This window comes from Populus trichocarpa, chromosome 2, assembly GCF_000002775.5.
Source record: "Populus trichocarpa isolate Nisqually-1 chromosome 2, P.trichocarpa_v4.1, whole genome shotgun sequence".
NCBI classification, from domain to species: Eukaryota; Viridiplantae; Streptophyta; class Magnoliopsida; order Malpighiales; family Salicaceae; genus Populus; species Populus trichocarpa.
Window position 1 is genome coordinate 14401596 of NC_037286.2, and position 8405 is coordinate 14410000.

The window sequence follows — 8405 nt, forward strand, 5'->3', positions numbered from 1 at the left end:
AAAGAGAAAGAGAGATGAGAAATCGATTTCAATCAATTAATGTTGTTTATAATATATATGAGTGTACTTTGATCATTTTTTAATATTTGAATTTTTTTCTACATATGATACAAACTGTATTTTTTCAAAACTCAATAAATAAGTGCAATTTCGACCAAATAATAAGACGCTATTTTTTTTTTACTCAAAATCCAACGCCTTATTTTTTTAAAATCAAAATCCACTTATCATTCAGATTTATACATAGACATGCAAACGAGGGCCCGTTTATTTCATGGAAATTGATTTTTAGGAAACCACTTTCCAAACTTTCTTATGTTTATTTATCATTAGGAAAGTTAGCCAATGGAAAACACTTTCGAGTCAAAGAAAAATTTAACTTGATTTCCAGAAAAATGTTTTCCTTTTATTTTGGGCGGAAAATATTTTACAGAAGTTGCGAGAAATCCAAAAATATCTTGTTATTTGTTGATTATATCAAATTTGGTCTTCAATCTTTTTATTGATATATATTTTGTTTTGAATTTTTTTTCTTCAATTTCATCCCTTAGAACTTGATTTAACCTGATTTTTTATATCAATTTGGTCCTCATTCTTTTGATTGTTATTTTTATATCTTATATTTTTTTAATTAATTTTTTATCTATCAGATTTGGTCCCTATTCTTTTTATTGTTATTTATTTTATTTGAAATTATTTATAAAATTGGATTTGTTTTTCATTTTCATCCCTTTTCAACTTTTTTTATTTGTTAGATTTGATCTCCACTCTTTTGATTGCTATTTATTTTATTTGAAATAATTTATAAAATTATTTTTTTTTAATTTCATTCCCCTTTAATTTTTTTATCTATTAAATTTAATTTTTATTCTTCTAATAAACTTGAAAAAAAATTAAAAGTTATTTTCATCGATTCTTATGGCGTCATTTTTCCAATTTTAGCAGCCCTATAATTTTCATGATGGTACCGGAGCTTGGCCCACGTTTATTTTCAAGAACCAATGGGCCGATGTCCGCTATACCAACATGTTTTCGTGGGAAGATCCGAATTCGTATGCGTACAAAAGCAAGAGAAAGACAAGTCCTGTTTTCGAAGGGATAAAGAAGTATAAAGCTCAGCCCTAATTATTTCTTTAATCAAATCCATCAGTACTTAATTACTATTATAGGGAATAAGATTGTAAGAACAAATAAATAAATAAAATATTCATATATGCAAGCATGTATATATTAACCTTTTTTTAATTATATAGAATTTATGGTGAACTCTAAAAGATATTACCTGAATGTATAATAACACTTATTTAATCAAAATATATTTCCTGAATATAATTGATTTTGATTTGAAAGAAAAATCGAAATATACAATAAATCCTTTATTTCATGAAAATAAAAAATTGAAATATACAGTAAATTGAAAAAACTTTTTATAATTTCTTGCTAGAAGTTCATGAGAGAGACACTTGAGTTTTATCATTTTCATATCAAGTACTAATTAAACAAAATGATATGATGAAATTAGCAAGAAAGTCTTAGAATCTCATTGTTTTTATTAATATTATTATTATTATTATTATTATTATTATTATTATTATTATAAAAGTATCCATTTGTGAGGATATCTATAATTAGTCGCCCTTTGCGTTTTCTTTTTGGGTCAAACTTTTTCATGTGTGTGATGTGTCAGTTCCTACCACTAAAGGACTTAATTGTGAGCACAAATATAATTTGGGGGCCAAGCTATAATTTGGAAATCTTGTTTTTGCTACTAAATATTAATTAATCATTAACAAAACACTCAAGAGTGGCTAAATAACTATAGTCACACTCACAAAGTACTATTAATTGGAATAATATTTTTTTTTTCAATTTTACTCTCAGCAACCCTTTTTTTTTTTTTTTTCAATCCTTCAATATTAGATGGTTTTGAGAATTGTGCATCGTAATTGTTTTTTGACTTAATTTTTTTCTCTTGATTTTAATCTTCAACATTAGATTTGTTGGAAATTGAGCTTCACAATTTTTTTTTGAATTTATCCCGGTCTCATGAACTAGATTGTGGGTTTAATAAGTTATCAGAGTTAACTTGAGTCATTTTTTTAAAGATTTTTTAATTGAATATTTTTTTTTAATTGGGCTTCATAATATTTTTTTTACTTTAACATGATTACATGATCTGAGTTAAAAGTTTAACAGGTTGACCCGGTTCATTTTTCTAGGTTCTTTTTTAATTGATTGTTTTATTTCACCCTCTAACAACTCAATCTTCTTCTTTTTTTTATTTAGTTTTTTCATCCTTTAATATTAGGTTGTTTAGGAATTAGGCTTCTTAATTAATTATTTTTAACTTGTTTTTTATGAAATTATCATGATCTCATGGATTTAGTTTTTTTTCTCTCGATTTTAACCTTCAACATTGGATCTGTTGGAAATGTAGCTTCACAATTTTTTAATTTACCTTTTATGAAGTTATCTTGGTCTTATAACCCAGGTCACAGGTTTAACGGATTAGCCTGTGTTGACTTAGGTTGTTTTTTTATCTCTTTTTTATTTTTTTTAATTTTATCCTTCAATATTTGGTTGGTTGAAAATTGGGTTTTGTATTTTTTTTTCTATGGAAATATCCCGATCTCATGATATGGGTTACAGGTTAACACGAGTTGAATCAAATATTATATTTTTAATTTCATTCTTCAACATTTGGTTGATTAGGAATTGACTTTCATAATTTATTTTGATTTGCTTTATAAAGGGTTATCATGGTCTTATAACCCGGATCACAGATTTAATAGGTTAACCCGGATCGACCCAATATGTTATTTTCTTAACATTTTAAAAAATATATCACAATATCAATATTTAAAAAAGATATTATCTAATATATATCAAATCTTATATTCATGATTATTTTTTTTATTAGAAAACATGGTAATAATGTGTTTTAAGTTTATAATTTATTTTTTTATGAGAAAATATATTAATAATGATTGAATATTTTTTATATTATAAAAAATTAATCTACACATAACGAATAACGAATAAATAATTTAAACTCCTTTAAGAATCCAATTACAGCGTGGCCTAAGATCCTAAGTTGTCCTATCGACGCCCTCACTAATTGGCAGATGAGGCCAATACAACAACTCTGGCTTCCTAGTTCCCACACATACGTCCTTCTAGAAATAGCTTTTGCACATATATATATATAGAATGGCATACCAGGTATTATCATTAAACCAAGATTTGTTTGAATGTAACAAAAAAATTTCATGTCAAGGGGAAGTTTTAGGTATTATAATTAAACTCGGCTAAATAAATAAAAAATCTTTTAATTTAATTTTTTATTTAACTTAAATTTTAAATTAAATCTTATATGAGTTGCTTAATAAATTTTAGTTAACTTGACGAGTCTGAAGACAATTTAAATGATAAAAAAAAAGTAATTTCACTTAAAGAATAAATTTTAAGGTGATATATTTTATTTTAATATTGCAATGATGACATATTGGATTGACCATGGCTTCAAGGCTTCACCCACTAAAATCCACAACACGAGTTATGAACTCCATTGGATTTAATAAATTTATGTTTTAAACTATTTTTTTACTTAATTGTATGACAAAAAGTAGACATTTGCAAAATTGAGTACCAAACAAATGTTGGAATATTTATTTGAGACCACAGTAACCTATAAAAATAAGGTCGAAACAAATTATGAAGCCCAAATTCCAATTAACCCAAGTTAACTTGTTAAACACGTGATCTGGATCATAGACTCCACTGGATTAATAACATTTTTTAAGACTTTTTTATTTTATTATATGATAAAAAAATAGAAGGTCATAAAATTAAGCACTAACTAAATATCAAGATGTTTTTTGAAAATTACAATAATCTTATAGAAAACAAATCAAAACAAATTATAAAGACTAATTCAAAATCAATTAAATATTGAATAACAAAATTAAAAAAAAAGTCAACGCACCTAGTATCTTTTAAGTGGACGACAAATGTCTTATCACCGAATAGACTGTGTTGTTAAAATCTCACCATCATTGTAATGGTCGGAAAATTAAAAAAGAAAAGTTGCCTAAAAATCTATTTTTACAACTCATTTTAGAAACAAAATACCTAATAAATGCTTTCAAAACCTCCATAAACCACTTACCAAACCAAAACACTCCAAAATCGTTAAAAAAACAAAAATCAATTGAATCAAAATAAAACGAACGATCTCAATCTACTTCCTCTACCCGTACTGGGAGGAAGAAAAAATATTATATTTTTAGTGCCGACGAAGGAATAGCAGTGCGGGAGGTGACATGTACATGCATCATTAAAGTTGTATTTTCCAAATTCCTTTTCAAGCTCCGAGAATCCAAAAGGAATTTGAAGTCTTATAGTCAAAGAGAGGGCACTTGACATAGAATTCCATTGGGTTACATGCGGACTTTGCCAGGCAAATAGTTCTGAATGTGAACGAAACGACAAGCATTATTGATCACAAGATTAAAAAAAAAAACCCTCAGAACTGTCATCATCCAGTATGCTCTGCCTTAGCCATTTTTCAAAGTACATGTGGATCATGCTTTGATCGCAAACGTAAAGTTTAATTATCAGGTAGCCGGCGGTCGGGGCCGTCCAGTCAGTGCCCTAGCGTATAAATCACACTTTCAGCACCTGGCTAAACAACTTCTAACCTATAAAAGCAACATCATGTTCTTAATTGTTTTTTTAGTGATAGGAGTATTTTAGGATCTAATTTTTGCTTTGATGAAATTAAGTTTCTCTCCAATGATTTCAAGTAAATCATTACTTTGTACTACAAGGCAAGGTTTTTGGAATTAGTGTGTACTTTCTTGCAATACACTGCAGCGTGAAGCGGTGTATTTTTTTGTAATTTTTATTTTAATTATTAAATTTTTATTTTGTGTGATTTGATTTTTTTAGCCCAAATTAGTCCACAATTATATATTTTTTTAGGAGCGAGAGTTAAATTGAAAGATAGAGAACTGAAATGAAAATCTCGGATAATATAGGAAGCAAGTTGAACCTTTCCTTAACATATTCATTTTAATCTCTTATTCTTTTTAATATTAAATGTTCAGTGTCTTGAATTAAAAAAAATAAATTTAATACCTAATTTTTTTTTAGTTTCTTTTAGTTTGGGAAGATTACAACCATTAAAATAATTGATTTTTATATTAAAAAAATTCCAAGAGCATCATCCAAGAAAATTAGTGATTGTAAACCAAAAAGGTCATCGCTGGAGCATCGTCGCTAACTAATGTCACTAAAAGGTCATTGTTAATTTGGTTAGCATTAGAGTTTTCATCCCTCATTCTTCATTTTTCATTGCTAACCAATGTTTTTAGTGATGGGATATTCCGTTTGGCCTTTTTTTTTTTCTTTTCAAAATTTACATGGTTGACATTATACCCAAAATCATTAAATATTAACCATAACATATACAACGTGACAAATTAAATGTAACACATTATAATAATAAACTTCTTTATGTTATAAAAAATGAATCAATAATTAATTTTTATGTTAATCACATAAAAACAATTATTAATTTGAGATTTATCTTCTTATCCAAATCATCACATTATCGATGCATGCTCAAATTACAAACTCAAGTGTTTTTTTACTATCTATAGTCACTTCATTATAGACATCATCTATTATAAAAAAGTATTTGTTGAGATGGTTCAAATCTAACTGCAAAAATTTGGATGACTACAATAGAAGAAGCCGCATGGATTGCTAGAGCAATGCCCTGGAAAAGCAAACTGAACAAAACAAAATAAAGTGAGCATCAACCTATATTTAATCAATCAATTCTATTTAATTTAAGAATAAAATTTATTTTTTAAAAATAAATGTAATAAAAAAGCAACAAATAAAAAGACCAAAGGTAACCTAATTAAAGAAAAAAAGAATGATAAAACTAAGGTTATAGAAAGAATGAAAAAAAATAGAGCTCAATTTCCAATTAAATAAAGATTGAAGGATCAAATCAAAAAAACAGTCTCATAAAAAATGATATAAGAACCAAAGCAATCCTTGAAAAACCTTATGAAGCTGTTTTTTCAAAATTTGCAACCTGTGAAATCTTAGACACGGGCTTAACCAAGAAACTCAAATTCTAACGAATTAAATGTTGAAGAATGCAATTGAGTAAAAAAAAAACCAATGTTGAAAATTTTGCAAAGCAAAAAAAAAAAAAGAACAACAATCAAAACAATAAGAATGAAATCTAATAAGAAAAAAGATTTACGGAGGGTGGAATAAAAAAAATACAACACTAAGAATTATCTTAGAGTATTAAAAAAATAACAATTAAAAAAATAAAATTTTCTCGGTGCACATGCCTTATATCCATGAAGAAGACTCCAAGATGAAGGTGACGACACTCTAGAATGGCCTTTTCAGCCACCGAAATCAACCGAAGACAGCGGGGGCGGCAAACACGTGTTTAGCCCGCATCAATGATTTTTTTTTATTTTCAATTTTTAAAAGATTAAACTTCACCTCGCCCAAGACAATGACAACTAAAAAACTAGTTCCACAAGGACTAAAATACCCTATAACCCTAGGCTTAAGAAAATAGATCCAAGGGCAAGTTGATCTTTTAACTGTTCTTGTAAAAATGAAAAGGAAAAAAAAGCCTCTATTGTCAATGCCATTTTTTTCTAATTCCAAGGGTAACATGATAAATTTATTGCTCACAATCAAATGAAAAGATAAAAATATTCTCTATTGCAGCCAAACAACTTTTTTCTTTTAAAGATATCAATGCAATTTTACCATGTAAAAAAAATTAAAAAACTCGTTTTATTCCCGATCAATTTTAAAATATGAAAATAGTCTCATTACAAAAACAATTTCTCTCCATCATTAGCCTACACTCTTGTTCTTTCTTTTTCTTTTTTCAAGGAAGAGATGATGAATTCACTGTTCTCGATTCATAGTGCAATGTTTCTAGGGGAATAGTGAAATTCACCACCCCTTTAGTTTTTTTTTTGGTGACACAGTGTCCTCTTATATTTTATTTATTCTAGTGGCCAATTTTAGGAGACGATTGTGAGGGACGTAAATGAGCATTTACTTTTAAAGGAGTGTTTTGTGCACCTTTAAACGTGTCAAATTAATGTTTTGGAAATACTTTAGAAATGAGAACGTTTTCTTCATCATGAGCACTCGGTGGATAATTGGTTTAAAGAATATTAATATTCATCTGCCCTAATATCAGGTTTGATTTTGGTTACGATAGCATATTTACATTTGATGAATTTTATAAGAAATCTATTCATAAGGAATTTTAATATATATATATATATATATATATATATATATATATATATATATATATATATATATATATGGTGGATATTTTTTTATTATTATTAACGTGGGTATCCGGGCCAGCTTGCGCGTACCTCGACTAATCCCACGGGCCCTAAATTAACGATCATGTAAGTCTCCCGTGACCATTATATTAGTAACAACAAGACTCAAACTTGAAATCACAAAGAAAACAAACCTCTTAATTTCAAGATCTTATCATTAAACCACCTACTAAATGGTTGGATTTTTATATACATAGATGAATATCAAATACATAATATTCTCAATCTGACGAGCATATCATATACACCCATTTAATATAGACACTTAATTACTTTTACCATCAAATCAATGAGTTATTGAAGATTTCTGATCAAATCAAGTCAATTAAGCATATAAACACATATCGATTCATGAATTGATTTTGGATTATATAATTTAAGTCGGGCATGCACACAGCACAAATTCGAACATATATGTGCATGTGCTATGTCCATCCTCTTCGTGTAAATTCTTAGTTTTTCCCTAATGAAACTCATTCGCGTACACATAGAATTCAACAAAATTGGATTGAGTTACCTAAAAATTGGGAATCAATGGCGTGCAAGCTAGAGCTAGCTAGACAGGCTTAGCTAGGCTGCTTTCGAGGTGTAAAACGAAAGGGCAAAACAAAGGAAATCCTATATATTGCGCTAACAGGCAACAGCTGCTACTTTTTTTTTTCTTTCTCTGTTACTACTTTGTTCCAAAATTTACTAACTAATTAATTTGCTTACTGAAAAGGTGGTGATAAAAAAGAAAAGAAAAATTAGCACTCAGTCAGTAAAAGAAAGAAACCTAATAAAATGATAGCTCCCTATGATAAAGAGAAAAAGGAGAAGGGAACCATAAAGAAGCAGGAATCGTTCAGGTTTATTAAGAACCAGACAACTCTAACGACAAATGCAAACAGAGATGAACACGTTCAGAAGCCATTTATTAAGGATCGGTTCGTGTTAGAGTATATTGAGGTGTGGAAATAGAGCTTGTCGGTCTAAGTGTTGTTTTTTTTG